Consider the following 23,036-nt stretch of genomic DNA (forward strand, 5'->3'; position numbering starts at 1 on the left):
TGAAGAAATTAAAGGAGAAATCAAAGAATATCTGGCGACAAATGAAAATGAAAATACACCATACCGACTCATATGGGATGCAGCAAAAGCGGTCCTAAGAGGGAAATTCATAGCAATACAGGCCCACCTTAACAAACAAGAAAAATCCCAAATAAGCAATCTCAAACTACACCTAACAGAATTAGAAAAAGAAGAACAAATAAAGCCCAAAGTCAGCAGAAGGAGGGAAATAATAAAAATGAGAGCTGAAATAAAAAAAGTTGAAACAAAAAAAAATACAGTAGAAAGGATCAATGAAACAAAAAGCTGGTTCTTTGAGAACATAAACAAAATTGACAAACCCTTAGCCAGACTCACCAAGAAAAAAAGAGAGAAGGCTCAAATAAATAAAATTAGAAATGAAAGAGGAAAAATCACAACGGATACCACAGAAATACAAAAGATTATAAGAAATTACTATGAAAAACTATATGCCAACAAATCCGACAATCTAGAAGACATGGATAAATTCTTAGACTCATACAACCTCCCAAAAACTGAATCAAGAAGAAATAGAGAACCTGAATAGACCAATCACAAGTAAAGAGACTGAAACAGTAATCAAAAACCTCCCAAAAAATAAAAGTCCAGGACCAGATGGTTTCTCTGGAGAATTCTACCAAACACTCAAAGAAGATTTAATACCTATCCTTCTCAAACTATTCCAAAAAATTGAGGAAGATGGAACACTTCTCAACACATTCTACGAGGCCAACATTACCCTGATACCAAAGGCAGACAAAGACAATACTAAGAAGGAAAACTATGGACCAATATCCCTGATGAACATAGATGGAAAAATCCTCAACAACATATTGGCAAACCAAATACAGCAATACATTAAAAAGATCATACACCATGATCAAGTGATATTTATACCAGGGACAGAGGGATGGTTCAACACCCACAAATCAATCAACATGATACACCATATTAACGAGGAATAAAAAATACATGATCATCTTAATAGATGCAGAGAAAGCATCCGACAAGATCCAACACCCATTTATGATAAAAAATCTCAATAAAATGGGTATAGATGGAACGTACCTCAACATAATACAGGCCATATATGACAAACTCACAGCTAACATCATACTCAATGGGGAGAAACTGAAAGCCATCCCTCTGAGAGCAGGAACAAGACAACAGTGCCCACTCTTGCCACTTCTATTCAGCATAGTACTGGAGGTTTTGGCCAGAGCAATTGGGCAACAAAAAGAAATAAAAGGAATCCGAATAGGCAATGACGAAGTGAAACTCTCACTATTTCCAGATGACATGATTTTATATATAGAAAACCCTAAAGAATCCATCAGAAAACTATTAGAAATAAACAACTACAGTAAACGTGCAGGTTACAAAATCAACTTACAAATAACAGTTGCATTTCTATACTCTAATAACGAACTAACAGAAAGAGAACTCAAGAAGACAACCCCATTTACAATCGCAACAAAAAGAATAAAACATCTAGGAATAAATTTAACCATGGAGGTGAAAGACCTATACAATAAAAACTATAAGACGTTACTGAAAGAAATCAATGAGGACATAAAGAAATAGAAATATATTCCATGCATATGGATTGGAAGAATAAATATAGTTAAAATGTCCATACTACCTAAAGCAATCTACAGATTCAATGCAATCCCAATCAGAATCCCAAGGACATTCTTCAGGGAAATAGAAAAAAGAATCCTAAAATTCATATGGGGCAACAAAAGACCCTGAATAGCTAAAGCAATCCTGAAAAAAAAGAACAAGGTGGAGGCATCACAATCCCTGACTTCAAAATGTACTACAAAGCTATAGTAATCAAAACAGCATGCTACTGGTACAAAAACAGACACACAGATGAACAGAACAGAACTGAAAGCCCAGAAATAAAACCTCACATCTACGGACAGCTAATCTTCGACAAAGGAGCTAAGAACATACAAGAGATAAAAGAAAGTCTCTTCAATAAATGGTGTTGGGAAAACTGGACAGCCACATGCAAAAGAATGAAAGACCATTATCTTTCACCATACACAAAAATTAACTCAAAATGGATCAAAGACTTGAAGGTACGACCTGAAACCATAAAACTCCTAGAAGAAAACAGAGGCAGTATACTCTTTGACAGGGGTCTTAGAAGGATCTTTTCGAATACCGTATCTACTCGGACAAGGGAAACAGAAGAAAAAATAAAAAGTGGGACTTCATCAGATTAAAGAGCTTCTACAAGGCAAGAAACCAGGATCAAAATGAATAGGCAACCCATCAGCTGGGAAAAAATATTTGCAAATCATATATCTGACAAGTAATTAATCTCCAAAATATATAAAGAACTCACACAATTTCACACCTTTCACCCATTAGAATGGCTGTAATCACCAAGACAAAAAATAACAAATGTTAGAGAGGATGCACAGGAAAGGGAATCCTCATACACTGCTGGTGGGAACGCAATCTGGTGCAGCCACTATGGAAAACAGTATGGAGATTTCTCAAAAAATTAAAAATAGAAATAGCATACGACCCAGCTATCCCACTACTGCGTATTTATCCAAAGAACTTGAAATCAACAACTCAGAGAGACGTATGCACCCCTATGATCACTACAGCATTATTCACTATAGCCAAGAAGTGGAAGCAACACAACTGCCCATCAACTGATGACTGGATAAAGAAGATGTATTATATAAATACAATGGAATACTACTCAGCCATAAAAAAGACAACATCGTCCCATTTGCAACAACATGGACGGGCCTTGAGGGTATTATGTTAAGTGAAATAAGCCAGAGAGAGAAAGACAAACACCGCAGGATTTCATTCATATGTGGAAGATAAACTAACACACAGACAAGAGAACAGTTTAGTGGTTATCAGAGGGGAAGAGAGTTAGGGGGTGGGCACAAGGGGTAAAGGGGCACATTTATATCGTGACAAATAATAATGTACAACTGAAATTTCACAATGTTATAAACTATTATGACCTCAATTAAATAAAATTAAAAATAAATAAAAAATAAATTAAAAAAAGAACGGAAACTATCATCTGCTAATAAACTCAATATTTTAGATAAAGTAAATTCCTTTAAAGACACAACACCAAAACTCAAGAAGAAATACAAAGTCTAAACAGCTTTCTATCTATTAAAGATAGTGAACTCATAATCTAACTTACCACAAAAAAAACTTCAGTACCAGACGGTTTCACTGATAAATTCTAGTTAACATTCACGGAAGAATCAAAACCAATTTCAGAAAATAAAACAACCAATTTCAGAAAATAAAAGGAGGGAATGCCTCCTAACTCCTTTTATGAGACTAGCATAACTCTGACATGAAACAGGAGAGAAAATTACAGACCTTATGAACATGGGACACAAGAATTCCTCAAGGCATTATATTAAAGGACCAAATATCCTCACATCATTCATACTCAGATTAAAAGTATATCATATCCAGTCTTAGATCCACTGTAATAAAACTGCAGAACTATCAAGGGTAAGAAATCTTAAACTACCAGAAACTCAGATGACCTATAACGAAAAGAGGGGCACATTTTTCACCAGGTACAAAACTAACAAAACTTGACCGTCAACCAATAAAATGTATACCCAGCTAAAAAAGCCATTAAGAGAGACAATAATGGTGAGATTATCTTTAGACATACAAATATCAAGAATTTATTATCCCAAATCCTTAGTAAAATAATTATTAAAAGATGTAATTCAGTCTACTACATATATATACTCAAGAAAATTGAAAGTATATGTCCACACAAAATCTTCTACATGAATGTTCATTGTAGCACTATTCATACTAGCAGTAGAAACAACTCATATCCATCAACTGATGAACAGATAATAAAAATGTGGTATAGCCACAAAATAGAATAATATTCAGCCATAAAAAGAAATGATGTACTGATATATCCTACAATATGGATGATCTGTGAAAACATTATGTTAAATTGTTAGCATATTATGAAAGCAAACACCAAAGACCACATTCTGTATGATTCCGTCTATATAAAATGTCCAGTAAAGCCAAATTCAGAGAGACAGAAAGTAGATTAGTGGTTGCCAGGGGTGCAGGGGTAGGGGTGGGGGTAGGAATTGACAGCAAATGAGTATAAAGCTTCTTTCTGAGGTGATGAAATTTTCTAAAATTAGATAGTTGTAATGGTTGTACAACACTTCATGAATATACTAAAACCCACTGAACTGTATGCTTTAAAAGTAGGAATTCTATGGTATCTGAATTATATCTTAAAAAAAAAAGGAAAGAAAGAATAAGATGTAATTCAGCAACAAAAGTGAGCCCATATAGAAGGGAAGGGATACACAAAACAAGCATTCAATCAAATGTAATGTTAGAAAATTTAAATAACCCGTTATTTAAAAAAAATTGTTGGTTTCTTTTTAAAAGACAGAATAAATACTAGACAATAATCAATCTAGTGGAGGTGATGGCAGAGATTTCAATGAAGAATTAATAATGAGCTGTGCCCTGGCTATGTCCTCAAGGAAGACAGATTTAACTATTAAACACATATCCCATTTTTGGTATACAGAAAAGAACAAAAAAATCTGGATGAGCATAAAATCAGGAATGGATGTATTCAAAAGGTAAACAATGCTGACGTCCTTGTCACATTTCAGAAGAAGAGGAATTACTGAATAATTTGATTACTCACACTAACAGTTAAACAGAATTTAAAGAAATAATGGCAACCACCAGGTCAAGACAAAGAATCTATAACCAGCAAAGGGATTAATAATCAATCCATACAGAAAAATCTCTCAAACCAACAGACAGCTGAAAAGAAAAAAATAAGCATAGAAGGATGATAAACAGCAAACACTAACAATTTCAAATATTTCACAAATCATAACAAATATAAACATATTAAGCTCATAAAAGACAACACATTTAGGTTTTTAAATCTCACTATACATTGCTTACAAGAGACACTTTTAAACAAAACCACAAACTTTTTTAAATTAAAAGGAAGGAAAAAGATATGACTTACAAATTAGTGTAGCAACACATAAAAACAAATTTTAAGGGGAAAATTCATTAATAGAGGGGCACTACATATTGAAGAGTATAGTCAATAATTGATAAATACCTAAGTTTGATACCTATGTATATATCTGAACCCTAAACCAAACAAATCTTGAACTCTAATCCCAAAATAAAACCTTTTATAAGATCACAAAAGGAAACCTCTCTGAATTTTAAGGATTCATAAAGACCATTCCCTGACCATGATGCAACTCAATTAGAAAGTGAAGAAAAAGATTTTCACCTTAAAAATATTTAAATTTAAATACATTTAAGCACTCAAAACCAAACAAAATCCTTGTGGTGGTACATTTTTTATACCTTTTGGCTTTTATAAATGAGTTTTTATATTTTTATAATATATTATATTTTTATTAATTTTATAATATATGAATAAAATCCTAATCCAAAAAATTAGTGAATATGTTTTAAATAAACTGAGACAAAAACTGAGACAAAAACCTAAAGACACTTAAGACTGAAAAAATAATAAATCATACTTGTAAGACGTTGCTAAAGCTTTACTTATAGGATAATTTTATAGCCTTCATTAAAGAATAAGATGAGCTAAGTGTTCAACTTGATAAGCTAGGAAAAGAACCAGATAACCTAAAGAAGGCAGAAGGAAACAAAAGAGCAAGAAATGAAGTAGAAGACAAAGACACAATAGAAAGAATCAATAAAAATCAAAAACTGATTCTTAAAAAGAATCAAATAAGAGACAATAGCTGTAAGAAAAAAGATACAAAAAGCATGAGGCATATTAAAGGCATATAATCATAGAGCCAGTACAGATTTTTAAATATCCTAAGACTACTCTAATATAAAAAACTTTAGGCCATAATTGACTTAAGAAATAGCACTACTAAATCAATGAGCTAATTCTTTAACGGATAATCAAATAGCTCCTCTCCTATCTTAAAAGGCTACAGAGGCTCAGATGATTTTATAGGCAAGTAAAACAAAATTTTCTTTTTCTTTTTGGTGAGGAAGATTGGCCCTGAGCTAACACCTGTTGCCAATCTTCCTCTTTTTGCTTGAGGAAGAGTGGCCCAGGGCTAACATCTGTGCCCATCTTCCTCTATTTATTTATTTATTTGTGAGGAAGATCAGCCCTGAGCTAACATCCACGCCAATCCTCCTCTTTTTACTGAGGAAGACTGGCCCTGAGCTAACATCCGTGCCCATCTTCCTCCACTTTATGTGGGACGTCGCCACAGCATGGCCTGACAAGCGGTGCGCCGGTGCATGCCCGGGATCTGAACCCGGGCCGCCAGAAACGGAGTGTGCACGCTTAACCGCTACACCACGGGGCCGGCCCCAAAACAAAATTTTCAAAGAACAGCAAATCCAAGATTCTGCACACTGAGACTAGAAAAACAATACCAAGTTGGTTACCTCTCCTTCAAGTCACTGTTATAACACTGTTTATGAAAAGAATTTAACAATGCACATAAAATAACACACTATGACTGAGAAGGGCTTATCCCAGAAATGCAAGGATGGCTCAACATCAGAAAATATATTAATATACATTTAAAAATTAAAAGGAGGGGCCGGCCCGGTGGTGCAAGTGGTTGAGTGCGCGTGCTCTGCTGCTGTGGCCCGGGGTTCACCGGTTCGGATCCTGGGCACGCACCAACACACCGCTTGGCAAGCCATGCTGTGGTGGCATCCCATATGAAGTGGAGGAAGATGGGCATGGATGTTAGCCCAGGGCCAGTCTTCCTCAGCAAAAAAAAAGAGGAGGATTGGCAGATGTTAGCACAGGGCTGATATTCCTCACCAAAAAAAAATTAAAAGGAAAGCGGAGATAAAATGACAATCTCTAATAAATGCAGAAAATACATTCAATACAATTCCATAACTATTCATGATTAAAAACTCCTCACAAGCTAGAAATAAAAGAAAACTTGAACCAGATTTTTTAAAAAAGGTATCTAGCAAATATCTACAGCTTTTACATAATAGTAAAATTTTATGGAACTTTTAGAATTAGAAATAAAACAGGAATGCTTATTGTTATAACTTATATTCAACATAGTACTAGGTGATCCCAGCCAAAGTGAATAAAAGAAAAGAAATAACGTATGAGTTTGAAAAGAAAAAAAAACTATCCCTATTTGTGCAAGATACAATTGTCAACACACAAATCTAAAAGAATCTACAAATTTTCAAATAACAGGACAGTTCAACAAGGCTGCTGGATATAAAGATCAGACATAACCAGCCTTTGTATGAACCAGTATCCACCAATTAGAAAATACAACTTTAAAGAGATTCCATTAACAAGAGCAACAAAATACCATAGTTTCTAGGAATTAATCTAAGAAAAGCCATGCAAAACATTAAAAAAGTTCATAACAAAACATTACTGAAGGACCAAAAGGCAAGGGGAGGGAGAGAGACAGACAGGGAGGAAGAGAGGGAGAGATCTGAGTAAAGAAATGTATGTCCCACCCCATACTTTTGGATCCAATTCCCTCTTGCCAGCTTGGGTCAATCATTCTGGCTATTGCCCTCCCTCCCTCTCCTGATTAATTTCCTCTTCCTATTAGGTCTTTCCCACCACCACATGACATACTGTAATTTCTCCTATCTTAAAGAAAACAAACTCTGGAGCCTACCTCGCCCTCCTGGTTCCCTTTTCATGAAGCTGGTCCTGAGAGCTGCCTATAATTATCATCTCCAATTCCTCTTTTCCCATTCTCTCATGCGCCCCTGCCAGGCTCTAGACCCCAGCACTCCACCAAAACGGCTGCTGCCAAGTGGCCTCCATGCTGCCCAATCTAACAGTCAATTCTCAGTCCTCAGTAACAGCACTAAACACTGTGGATCACTCCCTCCCTGAAATTTTCTTCATTGGCTTCCAGGGCACCATCACCTCGTTTCTCCCACCTTCCTGGCTGCATCTCTTCCCCACCTCCTCTACTGCATCTTTGTCTCCCGAACTCTACACTTGAAGAGTGCAGCCAAGATCAATCTTCGCCTCTCTTCTCTACCTATACTTAGTCCTTGGATGATTCAATTCTCTCGTGGTTTTAAAAACCATGTATATACACTGATATCTCCCAAAATTATCTCCCACCTAAGCATATGGCCTAAACTCTAGACTTCTGTAGCCTGTTGCTGCGCAGTGCCTCCACCTGGATGTCTAAAAGCCATCTGAAACTTAAAATGTTTAAAATCCAACTCGTGTTGATCCACCCACCAGCCTTTCCCCACAATAAAACCAAAGCTGCGCTTCAAGGAGTAACGTCCATCTGAATAAACAGCAAATCCATTCTTCTAGTTACTCAAGCCTAAAAACCTAAGTTCTTTCCATTTCTTCTCATTTCCTCACATTCGATATCCAATCCATGACTAAATCCTGCTCAGCTCTACCTTCAAAACATACCCCAAATGCAATCACTCCTCAGTACTTCCATCGTACCACCACCTGAGTTTCAAACTACCATTATCTTTGCCTGAATTATTCTGCCAGCTTCCTAATCAACCTCTCTGCTTCCTTCCTGGTCCCCCTTCAGTTTAGTGGCCATATACCATCATCCAGCATAACCTTTTAAAAATTTTAATTTGATTATTACATCATTCCTCCAATGGCTTGTCATCTTCCTAAAAAAAAAACGCAAAGTATTTAGCACATCTACAAAGGGCCTACACGGACCCCACTACCACATAGCAGTATGGACTATTTAATAAACAGAAACAATGGACTGCCCACATTTAAAAAGGAAATCAGATCCAACTTCATATCATACATAAAAACAAACTGTAGGTGGATTAAAGTTCATACTGTAAGAAGCAAAACTTGTAGATGATGATAGAAGACAATGATCTTGGGGTAGGAAGGATTTCCTAAACAAGAAATAAAATGAAGAAAATAAATCTGACTACAATAAAAATCCAAAATTTCATTAATTTAGCAGATGAAATATAAGTATATTATGGATTTAAAAATTTTAATGAACAAAGACGCACCACACATGAGAAAATATTTGCAAGATAAATAACAAAGATTAGCACCCATTACACAGAACTCCAACAAATCAACAAGAAAAAGGCAAAAGAAAAATGGGCCAATGAAATTAAAAAGGTTTTTATATAAAATTCTACAATTCCTTCACATTAACTTCTATTTGTCTGTTAAACAGCATGTATATAATTCTATTTTTATGAAATAACTTATCTGTATAGTACATCAATTCTTCTATCTGTATTTATGCATAGAGATGTCTGGAATGATGGTCCTCTATGGTTCATGGTAATTAATCTTGGGTGGTAGAGCATGGGATAAATTTTCTTTCTTTCTTCTTTGACGTACATCTTCTCAATAACCATACACAGGGCCTTTACATACAAACCACAAGTAAGGTGACGAGACGACGTAAATTATGGAAATTCAAAGGATCTGCCTGCCAAGCAAATGTCAGCTGGTTCAAGTAGTGACCTTAAAAGGCCAAACTCTTATTTCAAAGAGGCTGTTGACAACACAAAACATTCTCAGAACCTTCTCCTCTTTGAAGATTGCTCTCAAACACAGTCTTGAATATCCTCCATGGTGCCAAATCTTCACTCTCCAAGGGGGAATGAATTTTGAAATGAACTAAAGTAATTCAGAAGGATAAGTCTAGTGAGTCAAGATGATGATGTTGTTGTAAATCAAAACTGGTTTCTCCTAGACAAAATGAACTGTCCTATTAAAGAAATCTATCACTAGGCCCCAGGTTTGTTCCCTCTGCACCTCACTGATTCTCAAACTTCCTAATTTCCACATCCTAAATCTATTTGACCCTATAGAATCAGTTACACAATAAACAATGCTATTGGTGACAAAAATCACATGCTGATTTGACATTGGCGCTTTATTGGTTCTTAGGAATGTTAATGATTGCCACTGTGCGTGTCTTTTAATGTTTGTATTAGACATGTCTTTTCCTTTAAGGTATTCTCCAAACATGTTATTTTGTTCTATTTCTTTAAAAAAAAATCATAGTAAACGTCACTCATCATTGTTTATATTCATCATCTTTACAGAAACTTTCAAATTCTCTTCCAAAGTGAGCAGTTGCTTCTTTTCTTTGGATAAAATTTTGGACAAATGGAATCTCTGATCTTTTCTCTGTTTTCATCAATGTTTTGTGCTTCATTATAGATACCTGATTAACTTGAAATCTCTGATGGCAGTCAAAAATCGCTACCCAGGGCCAGCCCCACGCCTTAGCGGTTAAGTGTGCACGCTCCGTTACTGGCAGCCAGGGGTTGGGATCCCGGGCGCGCACCGACGCACCACTTCTCCAGCCATGCTGAGGCAGCGTCCCACATACAGCAACTAGAAGGATGTGCAACTATGACATACAACTATCTACTGGGGCTTTGGGGAAAAGAAAAAAAAAAAGGGAGGAGGATTGGCAATAGATGTTAGCTCAGAGCCGGTCTTCCTCAGCAAAAAAAAGAAAAAAAAGAGGAGGATTAGCATGGATGTTAGCTCAGGGCTGATCTTCCCCACACACAAAAAAATTGCTATCCGATGATGCATTAAGTTCATTCTCCTAGCAAATTTGCTTAATCTCCTACAAAGCTTATTCATTTTCTACCCTACAATTAGCCCCTCATTTTTAGGTCCATACAAAACATTTCTGTGCTGTTGTGCACAGGAAACCTACCGGCTACCTTTGAAATTACAGGCAATTAGTTGAGCCTTCCTATTCTGTTTCCACAAACTACATTAAAAATGCCATTGCTTTAGTCACATCTGCTCTACATTCTGCTTAATGACTCTAAGTATTGTGACCATAGAAAAAAAGGGAGATTATGATACTGATTAGGATCCTATGTGTTTTTTATAATGGGACTACCATCATCTGTTAACTTACACTACAAAGAGTTTAAGAAAATGTTGCAACTCTAGTCCTCATAGCAAGAAAAATGAGTGGGTTCTTTTGATCAGGGTGTTAGTATGTGTCTTATAGAACAGTAACTTCTCCAACACCTTAAAGTAAACCCTAATCTAGAGGCAATGCTTCCTGAACTCTGAGAAGCTTTTATATAGGATGCAAAAGGCAACTTACTTATACTTAAATATAGTACTAAGTCACGTTATTGTTAATCGCACAATAAAATTTATTAAGATTTTTTTTATTTTTTTATTTTTATTTTTTTTTTGGTGAGGAAGATTGGCCCTACACTAACATCTGTTGCCAATCTTCCTCTTTTTGCTTGAGGAAGATTGGCCCTGAGCTAACACCTGTGCTAATCTTTCTCTATTTTGTATGTAGGTTGCCGCCACAGCATGACTTGAGGAGCGGTGTAGGTCCCTGCCCGGGATCTGAACCCACGAACCCGGGCCGCCAAAGCAGAGTGCACCAAACTTAACCACCACGAAACCAGGCCGGCCCCAAGTAAAAGATTTTTAACTTAAGCAATCTTCACCTTTAAAAGGTTTCATCAGTATCATATTATTTGTAAACTCTCTTCAAGAAATCTTGCAAATACCACTTTTAACAAACACATAAATCATTTAAGGATGTTTACTACATAGCTTCTTGCTAACATATATCCAAAATAGCTAAGAGAGAGAAAAGTAAACTTTTCTATGTTTCTTGCTCTTTTGTATCATTATTAATGAGTTATACACAACAGACAAGCAAAAAATCTGACTGGATGACACGTCCTAAATTGATCATAGTGGACAGGAGGAGTGAGAAATCCACTTTCTACTAAGGACAAACAACCTACAGGGAAAAGGCGAGAGGGAGGGACAAGCACAGGAGCTGCTTAGTTCAGTTTGAAAGTTGATTTATTTTAGAAAGACAGAAGAATTCTATTGTTCACTCGATTGTTTCAAAAAGAACAGGAAACTAAACCTTCCTGAATAATTCCAGTCTATATTATATGATGAAGTGCAGCAGGAGCAGGGCTCTAAAGCAGGGGTGGAGTGAGACGAGCGACAAAGCAAAAAGCAAGCTGTTGGAAAAGACAGCAACACTCAATCTCATTTCCTTTGACCTAGAGTTAGAAAAGGCCAAAAATGTAAGAAAGCTAGAGAAAACAAAAGAAAGTAATTTGGGTAGAACTCTTGGTCCAATAATCGACCCTACAACAATTTTCAGTGACAGGAGCCTCTGATACACACCTCCGTGTCAAGGCGGATAAACCACTGCAGATGGCTCTGAAGCCACTCTTGCTCCTTAGGTTGTGAGGGCTTTAGTTTGAATCACTGGAGTTCCTGCCCAGGGCGACTGCGAGAGAGACTTGGAGGGCGCAGGTCTGCCAGGAATAGGGAACCAAAATGGAGCTGGCCCAGGAATAAACACTGTTGGGGAGGGCCTATTCTAAGCACAGCCAAGTCTGTCCCCTGGATCTTTCCCCTTATCGGGGATTCAACTAGGAGGAGAAGCACAGCTGACAACCAAAGGAGCTTCTGATGAAGCAGTACCGACCGCCTCACTATTCCTGTAACAGAGGAGAAGCAGGCCTTCACTTCTGCTCAGCCCCCACGTGGCTTCAGAGAACACCGAGGGCCCCAGGTGACCTCCCATCACCTGGAGGGTTGGTACCCGGCACAAGACAGTTCCACTTGATGCAGTGGAGGATGTAGCCACATCCCTCCTCCCAGGAAAGCAGAGCAGATGGTCAGCTGTGGTCCTAACAGGTGAGTGTGGGAAGGGAGTTGGCTGTAAGTGTCGCAGACAGACTCCAGAGAAACTCAGGACACACTTTCAAAGGTGGCAGAAGGTGCTGGTAAAGCATATGAAGGATGGGAATTTCCACCTTACTTTCAGTTCCCACCCCTATCACCCGGGAGCATGAGGGGCTCAGAACACTACGGGGCATGCCACTCTTTTGCCTACCTGCCTCAGAAGGGAAACTAGAGTTCTCAGACCTACCCTCAGGGCCTAGGTCACATTAATGTCCTTATCTGCTCCAACGTTTCCTTCTCAAACTCTGAGGGGAGCACTCTTCAAGGGGAGATCTGTTCCACTATAGCAAAAGCTTTTCAAACAGTTCACCAAACTCCAAGGCACATCCCTCTACTGCAACAGAATTCAGCCAAGGCAAGGACCCTGAAGTTTTAGCTTTCCTTTTAGTGGGATTATGTCTGTAAGAGACTTGAATTTTAGAACTAACAATTCTTCCCGCACCACCACCTTCCACTTCATGGTTCTGGTCTTTTTCTCTCCCAGGCCATCTTTCTGACAAAGGTGAGGGAGCGGCAGTGCTGTAAAGCTGCCCACATGACCACAATCTCTGTTGACGCTGACCAGGTTCCTGGACAAGCTGAATGTGTCTAGTCTTAACACTTAACTTCCTCCTGCCAAGGTGGCAGGAGGTACACACTTGACTTTGACAAGATCTCATTTTCATGATCTTTTAAACTCATTCTACATAATCATTTTTAAGCAGTCCCAACCTGAAGTTCCTTAGAAAGGATTGTTTCCCCCTAGGAACACACTTTTTTAGATTAGGTATCTATCAATTTAATCAAGACATTCTCAAAAAGTTCATTTATGAGCTAAAGCTAGTGGTGTTGAATGATGGCATATAAAATAATGCTGGAGAAAATTTTACTCACATATATACTGTGAAGGAAGAGCGCTACAAATCACATTCTAGTTAGTTAGGACCCCTCCACACACACACACACACACACAGACACACACACACACCCCTACCTCTCTCTCCGTCCTTAAAAATGAGAACAAAATAATCATTTACCTCTTGCTCATCTGCATACAAGAGGGAAGCTAGAAGACCAAGACCGGGGAGTTGTGCTGGCCGAGAGTTAGGGAGGTGGCTAAATCACTCCTCCTCAGGTGTCTGAGGCATAAGACAGGTAGAGGACTTCTCTCTGGACTGCACAGATAAAAAGCAAGCTAAGCAAAAGTGGGCAGTCAGAGTCCTACTTCCCGGGGCCAGAGCTCTGGCCAAGGCAACAAACCAAATACAAAAGCCAGAGTCAAGAGTCAAAACAGAATGAATGATACCTCTACTCAAATGGGACCTGGCAGAGGGATGAAAATCAAGTTGCAGGTACCAGAGCTGGACATGGGGACAACAAAATTTAGGAGGGAGAGAAGATGAAGGATGGAGACTCCCTGGAAGACAGAAGTTTTCTAAGAGGGCTCTGGCCTAGCTCATGGGTAGAAAGGAGTTACGAAGCAGACAGGCCTCCATTCCAACACGGACCCTACAAATGCTCCCATGACTGACTCCAAGGAACAGCCAATCACTCTTCTAAGTAGAGAATCAGCAGGCCAACTTGAGATAAAAACAGCTAGTGCACCTTCTCTTGAACACCCAGCAACATGATGATGTTAGAAAATAAACATCTTCAAACGTCAATGATAAAAACAACTACTAAAACAAGATTCAAAAAACTATTTTGATTATTCAATTCAAATATTTTCATTTGCATTTCACCAAATCAGCTAATACTTCCTTTACCTAGCATCATCATGGAAGATAACACAGTAAGTCTCTGCTCATAAACCAGGGTGCACATACACGGCAGGAGATCAAGAGTTGTGTGAAGACATTAACTCTTGGCTCATCTTCCAGAAACATCAAGCTGACCCAAAGATTTATGGAGAAGAGTTAACTGGTAAGTACTTTTAAAACATTTAACATCAAACCAAAAAAATATTCCATGGAGTACACTGTTAATTTCACAAAGGTTTTAGGATAATATGAGAACTCAAAAACAGGCCAGGCTTGCAGCAGGTCGTTTAATTCCCACTCCCACCTCCATCTCCTTAGAAGAATACCTGCTCTCTTCTGCTGTTAGGAATACTTGCGTGGAAACTCTGGAAGGCATACCATAAAAGTAAACTTAATTTTGTCACTTACATGCCTAAATTGTTTAAAAACCATATTTGACACAGCTCTTTGCAAGATACACCTTTTCTTTCCATAAGCATGCCCTTCACATGCTCTATGGGGCTCAGGAGCCCGTTACCCATGACCTAGAGGTGCCTTCACCAACTACCCTCTTCAGCTAATTTCATGAGCAAACTTATGTCAACTCACCTGCCTTTGGCAGCTCCCTTTGCCTTACCTAAATCTGTTTCTAACATGCTAAGGAAGCTAGTTAAGTCCAAGCATATCACACCTGAAAAACAGTCTCCAAGAGAGACCCCGAGTTGTTCAATGTGTATGGAGTGTGACACCTTTTTACAAGCCAAGAAGACTCGTTTTTTAATCCTGGTTCTCACATATTCTAAATAGCCGAGGCTTTCAGATGAGCTACATGCTAAAATAAGAAATGCTTCTGTATGCAACTCTGAACTTATGAAATCCTAAAGAGTAACCTACTGATGAAAAAAAATGGGTACATTTTAACCAAAGATATTCATGATGTGCAATCAACATTGTTGGGTTTCATCAACAAACAATGGAAAACTACCAACCTCTTGAAAACTTCACATGGTGGAGCCCATTATATAAATGGAGCTAAGACAAAAGCAAAGACATTTCCTAAATATATTGAGGCTAACTTTTACAACTAGAAAACACTATTGTTAGACATGCCTCTCCCTGCTACTTTTCACCAACAGCTAAACATAAATACTGTAGCCAACATTTCAAATACTCTTTCTAGGAACATAATTTCCCCCAAAATTATCTGTATCAATTTTAGAAATAATTTTCCTCCATAACCACCATGTAGAGTTTTTTCAAACAAGATGTCTAAATGCACAATTCTCACATATATGGTATAATTTCAAACAATATAACTCGAGCATTATAATATTTGTATTTTTAGCTACAACTCAGCAGTTATTGACTGGTCACCACATTCATATCCTGAGATTAGGCACTGCGATACGATATACCAAAAAACAGACATGCACCCAACCATTCCAGAAGACAACATGCATGATATTATTTAATATCTAGAGAAATGAATGCATATGCAAGTACAAATAAGTAATTAACAGCGCAAAACAAAAAGTAAATTAGTCACACAGAGTTTGAAGGGGAGGATTCCTGCTAGTAGTGAACTCTGATGAGGTCCTGATGAGGACTGACACTGAGGCTGATAAGTTGGGGAATCTACCATTTATAGGAAAAATGGCAATGCAAAGGTATGGGGAAGGGATCGGCTGTGTAGGTGTGGACAAAGTAAGCCAACAACTACGGCTTCACTAGCTCAGACCAAATGAACAGTCCAACCTCAGGTAAAGAAAAGTTTGAGAAGATATGCATACATATTAAGGCAAGCAAAATAAAGATGAACATTTTGCTTCAGAAATATTTTCTTTGTAACTACTATATCCATTTTCATAAAGTTGCCCTGAAATCTAGTTTATACTTTATTTGCATTTTCAATATCATTAAATCTCAAGTGTTGGCTCAAGACCTCAAACCCCATTCATGATACCACAAATTCCACATCGATAAGGTTTCTTCAGATTCTGGCAAAAAAGCAAAGTACCAAAGGGCAGTCTCACTACAAACTAACTTGATCTTCAATAAAATATAGCTCTTAATACTTTATTGGGCTTGCAGGAAGCAAGGAAAGTATCCAAGCGCCCCAGTAACTCTCCCCAACCCAGCCATAAAGAATGATTCAATCATAAAAGTAGACAAACACCAAAGACTAAGAAAGCAAGCCAGAGATCGGGTGGGGGGGAACCCAGAATATTTGGAAGTAAAAATATATCTGTTGAAATTAAAAACTCAATGGATGAGTTAAACAGCAAATTAGACCTAGCTCATTAGTGCACTAGAAGTTAAATCCAAGGAAATATCCAGAATGCAAACAAAACAAAATCAATGAGATGGAAATGAGAGGGTGAAAGATAGGGAGGAGGGAATGAGAAGATCTAATAAATGCCTACTTGGAATTCCAGAAGAATATAGAAGAGCAACAGTATTTGATGATAAAATGGTCAATAATTTTTTAGAACTAATGAGGCACAAATCCACAAAAGAGGCACAACATATACCAAGCTTATCAATGAAAAGAAAGTCACATGGGGCTGGCCCGGTGGTGTAGCAGTTAAGTTCGCACACTCCGCTTCAGCAGCCCAGGATCCACAGGTTTGGATCCCAAGCGGACACCGATGCACTGCTTGTCAAGCCATGCTGTGGCGGCATCCCATATAAAGTAGAGGAAGGTGGGCACAGATGTTAGCCCAGGGCCAATCTTCCTCAGCAAAAAGAGGAGGATTGGCAAGGGATGTTAGCTCAGGGCTAATCCTCCTTACAAAAGAAAAAAAGAAGGTCACACACAGATACACTAATAAAACCAGAGAACACCAAAGTCAAAGAGAGGATCTCAAAAGCAACCAGAGACAGAAGACAGACTTCCTGTAAAATAACTACATCTAGACTGAAAACAACCTCCTCAAGAATAATGGGGAAGCCAGAAGACAATGGAATAAGATCTTCAAAATGCTGAAAGAAAATAACCAATTAACTGGTTTTATTTGGAATCAATTCCAATTTTCAAAAATGAGGGCAAAATAAAGACATTTAAAGATAATCAAAAAACTAGAGACCCTTCCATCAATAAAGAACTCTCTAAAGAATATATTTGAGAAGGAAAACATAATCCCAGAAAGAAGTTCTGAGATATAAAACTGATGATCAAAGAAACTGGTACAGACATAGGTAAATCTAAACAAGTATTGTCTGTATGCAATAATAATGTTCTGTTTTGTGAGGTTTTTTTCATGGACAATAATAAACACTGGAAAATAATAAACAGCATGTAAGTTCAGGGGTGGATCAGAGTTAAAGGATTCTAAAGTCCTTGTATTGTCAGAAGTGGAACTAAAATAATAACTTTATACTTTATGTATGTATAATTTCAAGAACAGCAACTTAAAGACTGGAAGCATACAACTTCCAAACCTACTCAGTGAGGTTTTAATATGGCTTTACTGTAAGACTCTAGCTGGAGCAGAACTGAGTTTGGCAAAAATAACATCAAAGTAGTCAATGAAGGGCAGTGAAAGTCAAGTCTTAGCTCAGAGGTCTCAAGACCAGTTTTAATACTTCTTTTGAGTCACAGATCCCTTTGAGAAACAGATGAAAGCTGCTGATCCTCTCCCCAAGAAAAAATGCTCACATGTACTTGTACAAATTTTCACACAAATGCAAATACCTTTCCCAGACTGCCCAGAGAACACGGACTCCTGAGGCCTTGCCCAGCTTAAAAAGCTGAAGAGAATTAGGTTTGTGTGGGAAACAGTCAAGTTGGAAGTTCTCCCCATCCTAGAGTTGAAACCAAACATGCATATGAAGAACTGAGCATAAAAGGAACAGCACAGGGCATAATGTGGCAGGGGGGGATGGGGGGGGACCTGCAGGTTAGGGGTCAAGAATGGAAAGTCATTCCTATAATTCACTCTCCCATTAAATTTAATTCAACAATTATGCAACTATTGCAATGTGTGAACTGAGGAAAGTAATGATCAGAATAAAATTCCTAGTTTTAAAGATTTTGAGCACCAATTTTACAATCTGGTGGACAAGCATATCATACAATGAAGATAGAAAATAGAAATTACAACACCTTTAGCTAACTGCCTAGTGTTTTTTTAATGCTCCCTTCCTAGAATGATGCAAACGTTTATAACTGACAATGGTCAAAGAGCCTGCAAAAAGGATTCTCTGGTCCCCCTAGAGTTCCTCTTCTGCAAAGGCAGATCCCAGCCCTTCCCCACCTCAACTTGTGGTCTCAGTGTCAGAAACACAAGCCAGTGCAATCCAGAGCCTCCTAAATCCACCTGCATTCCAGAAAGCTTTCTGAAACACAGATTCCTGTCTCCATCCAAACACTGAAAACTACAATCTCATGGTTAGGGCCCAAGAATCTGTCTTTTAAAAGGACCCCAGATAAAGCTGTTATACCTAGAAACACACACAATATAAAAACTATTACTCCTTACTCACAAAAATTTGACTTACATTGGCTTTGTGCATCACAGATATTCAAAACTGTGAATCAGAACAGTGTAAATAAACTATTTCCTATAGACCACAAAAACAGGTTCAATGGTTTAAATCATGATGAAGCACAAGGAAAAATTCAATGATTCTTAGACATCACAGCAAGCACAGAAAAAGACTTATTCTAGTACACACAACATGAAAGCAAATTCAAAGGAAAAACACATGAGATGTCTCCACACTGTCGTTTTTTAGGCAAATGAATAAATATTCTCAGCAATTCACATTTAAGATAGCATGTTAATTTTCAAAATACACACACATTACATTTCACTGCCCCACAATCAACTCCAGAAATCAAATAACTCTCTTTTTCTTTTCTTATTTTGGTGATCTCAATCTTTAAGAGCCAGCTATACCACACACAACAGATGCTGGTTTATCTTGACCAACATCCATGGAAGGTCTCCTGATCTTTGTAACTTCCATTTGAACTACACACGCAGATTTTATTTATAACTGCTTTTGGTCAATGTACGTAAAATTCTTGTGGTGCACAGCAGAAAGGAGCAATCTTATCCCAAAGTAAGGAAAAAGATTCAAAAGACTTACCTTTCCCCAGAATCCTGATTATCCTTCCAAACTAATCAACTTGAAGACATTTTTTATAAGCCAGGTACAAGTCAAGTTCATTCTTTTTTTTTTTTTTTTTTTTTTGGTGAGTAAGATAGGCCCTATGTGATATCGGCCCTGGATAAATTAAAGTCTTCTTGATCTCATCTTTTTCTTTGGTGATGTAATCAATTTACTTGACACTTTAAAATCTCAAATCTCAAAGGAAAACAGGTTTAATTTCAGGGTTTGAGAGTTGGGTGTGCTGTCTTTTCTTTAATTAAGAATGGAAGAAGATAAAGATGTTTTCTAGAATAATATAATCACTTAACACTTGGGTAGTTGCTTTTACATGCTAATATCATTTAGCTTCACAACTCTTTGAAGTAGTTACCATCATTCCCATCTTACTAACGAGGAAGTTCAGGAGAGATAGTTACTTAAGATACACAGCTATTCCCTTCCCTATATAAAGAGTGGAACCCAGAACTTCTGGCTCTAAGTCTAGAGCTGGGATTGGAGCTAGAAGGCCTTTAATTCTGCCACACTTCACCCTCCATATGCCCCAACCCCAGTGTCAACCTCAGCTCCAGCACAGTTGACCATCTAAAGCAGAGGTTAGCAAAATAAGACCTGCAGATCAAATCCAGCCCACTACCTGTTTTTGTAGAAGCCATGGGCTAAGAGTAATTTTTACATTTTTAAGTGATTGAAAAAAAAAAACAAAAACAAAAGAATATTTCATGACATGTAAAGACTACATGAAATCGAATTTTATGTCCATAAACAGTTTTACTGGAACGTAGCGCTCATTCATTTAGGTACCGTCTATGGTTGCTTTTGTGCTACAATAGCCGAGTTGAGTAGTTGCAACCGAGACTGCCTGGCCTGCAAGGTCTAAAATAGTAACTATTTGGCCCTTTATATAGGGTTTGTAGACCCCTGATCTAAAAGATGCTTGTCTTTTACGAAAGCTATGAAGTTCTTAGCATGGGTGCATCAAAAATCTGTCTTTCCTGATCCTAGCTGCTGGAGATGCAGCGAGTAAATTATTCTATCCTTCAGCTGAGAGTAACTCTTCCAATTTTGGAAGGCTGATGCTCCACCCCATCTTGTCTAGGCTCTGTTCCCTTATTTTTTATTCACAAGGCATAGTTACAACCACCATTTAAATATTTACTAAGGACCTATTACCATATACCAGGCACCATGCTAAGGGCTGGAAATCGCATTTCTTTTTAGATGAGAAAACAAAGGCTTAGCAATCAGGTAACTCACCCAAGTTCACATAGCTACTGCAGACCTGTGCTCTTACCATACCACATTACTTCAAAAAGCAAAACTTTACACTTCCTCCTTTGTCAATATATTCCTCTAGAACTGTGGAGTCTGAGGGCAAACATGAAACTTCTATTTCAATTTAGGCAGAACTGGACAAAACAAGGCAAATAATGTCCTATGATCTGGCTACTAAAGTACTTTAGTGTTCTCCCCAGACTTGTCAAACAGCTTGTCAGAGTGTAGTGCCCATTTACAACTGCATATCATTTCTGCCTCACAAATACTGCCTTGATTAAAACAGTACAATTCCATATCTCTAGAAACAAAACCAAGCCTCAGGGAGGCATGCTAGATGAGTTAAAATACAATAATAACCATCGCTCACTGAGTGCTCACTATGGGAATCGTGGGGTATGTTTTACATATTTTCTCATTTAAACTTGACAGCTCTATGAGTAAGCACTAATCCCAATGTTACAGATGAGAAAACTGAGCTTTCAACGTTAATCTACCCAAGGTGACAGGGTTGGAACTCAATAGCTAGGTTTTCTGACTCCAAATCCAGGCTCTCAACCACTATGCAGAACTTTCAAACATCAACTTTCGGTCATAATATAGTCAGAGTAAAGGAGAAGTTAGAAAACTTACCCTGAAAGAAACTGGCCACCAGATTATTTACTATCACCTCAACTATACTCCTATAACACTTTTTTCCAAAACTAAAACAAAACCCAGAATCAAAAGTTCAACTGTGCAGGTTGAACTTTCTTTCTTTGCAATGTACTTCTTTCTTCCCCAACAGATGCTCTCTGAGGGCATGAACAATTCTCATGCCTCATACCTCCCTATCTCCCTATGGAACCTCGTCAGGGCAGGCATTCAACACACATGCTGAATGAACACAAGCTTTCTACAAAATATGACTTATAAAGGAATTCTACCAGGAAAGCAGAAAGTAGAAAACCTGAAGATATAGAATAAGTAAAGAAAGAACTAAATTTAGTTCATAATGCACTAGTGGTAAATGTATTGTCTTCGGGATCAGTTTTATACATATAAGATACAACTTATGTATAAAGTGCTGCTGTCACCCATTAATGGAATGAGTTAGCTGATTATGTATTTATAATCACAAAAACGAAGAAGAGTGAATACTCAAGCCTAAACTATCAAAAAATAATCTAATGTAGAAACCAAAACCCTACGTACCCTCATGCTATGTACCTTCCCAACTGTATGTCTAAGCCTGGAAGACCTACCTCTCAGCCTCTACTTCTGGGCCTTACCCATATACAACACTTTCCTTCCTAAAAGGGAAGCTTCTTGAGAACAGGGAGATTTGTTTCCCTTTACATAGCCAAATGACCCAAAATAGTATCTTGAATACAGTAGGGCACAGATAACGTGTAAAATGGTTGAAAAGAACATTTTCAGTCCCAGCTAAAGTACACTGACCACATACAATGTAAGGGGAGGCAATAACCTTACCATGAAGTCTACAGAAAGCAGCCTCCTCCTGAGAATTTCTGCAAACATTTGCTTTCAAAAAGCAACAACAAGTTGCTAGAAGGCTATCATTGTTGGCAATGGAGCTCCATTCTGTGCCAAGAGCAATAACACAACCAGAAGAGAAGACAGTTCAGAAGGCTCACCTGGTACTTATTAATGGTTCACAAAGGCTCTACTTGCTATAGAAGCTTATTTAAGTCCCTAACCACCCAGGTCCCTAAACGCATCATAAAGGTGCATCCAGGGAATATCCCAAAGTTTTAAATCTCTTCTGAAGATATATTTATAAATATATATATATGAAACAGAAGAATCCTTCATCCAAAAAAACAGAGAGCCTTCCAAGCTTCTGTACTCCAGGAAGTCTACTTTGAAACAGGTCAAGAAGTTACCTCGAGACATACAAAATCTAACGATCCAAACTGATAACTCCAAAACTTGAAGCTGGCAAACCCATCGCCCACAACTTATAGTTCTGATGTGCCCTTTCTTACTTGCAACGCTGCGGCGCAAATGAATGACGGTGTATCAGCGTTAAATTTAAATTTCCTGGCTCTGGCCACAATGCTAACCTAATTAAAGCATGTGGTCAACGTTTAGCATTTTCGGTGCGATATTTTGCATCGCTT

At 37.9% G+C, this 23,036-nt stretch overlaps 1 protein-coding gene across 4 annotated transcripts in view; it reads right to left on the reverse strand.

Annotated features, from left to right (window-relative positions):
- Positions 1–23,036, reverse strand: part of CDYL (chromodomain Y like) — a 183,690-nt gene that overhangs the window by 156,308 nt on the left and 4,346 nt on the right. The window lies entirely within an intron of this gene.

The sequence above is a fragment of the Diceros bicornis genome, chromosome 14 (assembly GCF_020826845.1).
Source record: "Diceros bicornis minor isolate mBicDic1 chromosome 14, mDicBic1.mat.cur, whole genome shotgun sequence".
Lineage (NCBI taxonomy): Eukaryota > Metazoa > Chordata > Mammalia > Perissodactyla > Rhinocerotidae > Diceros > Diceros bicornis.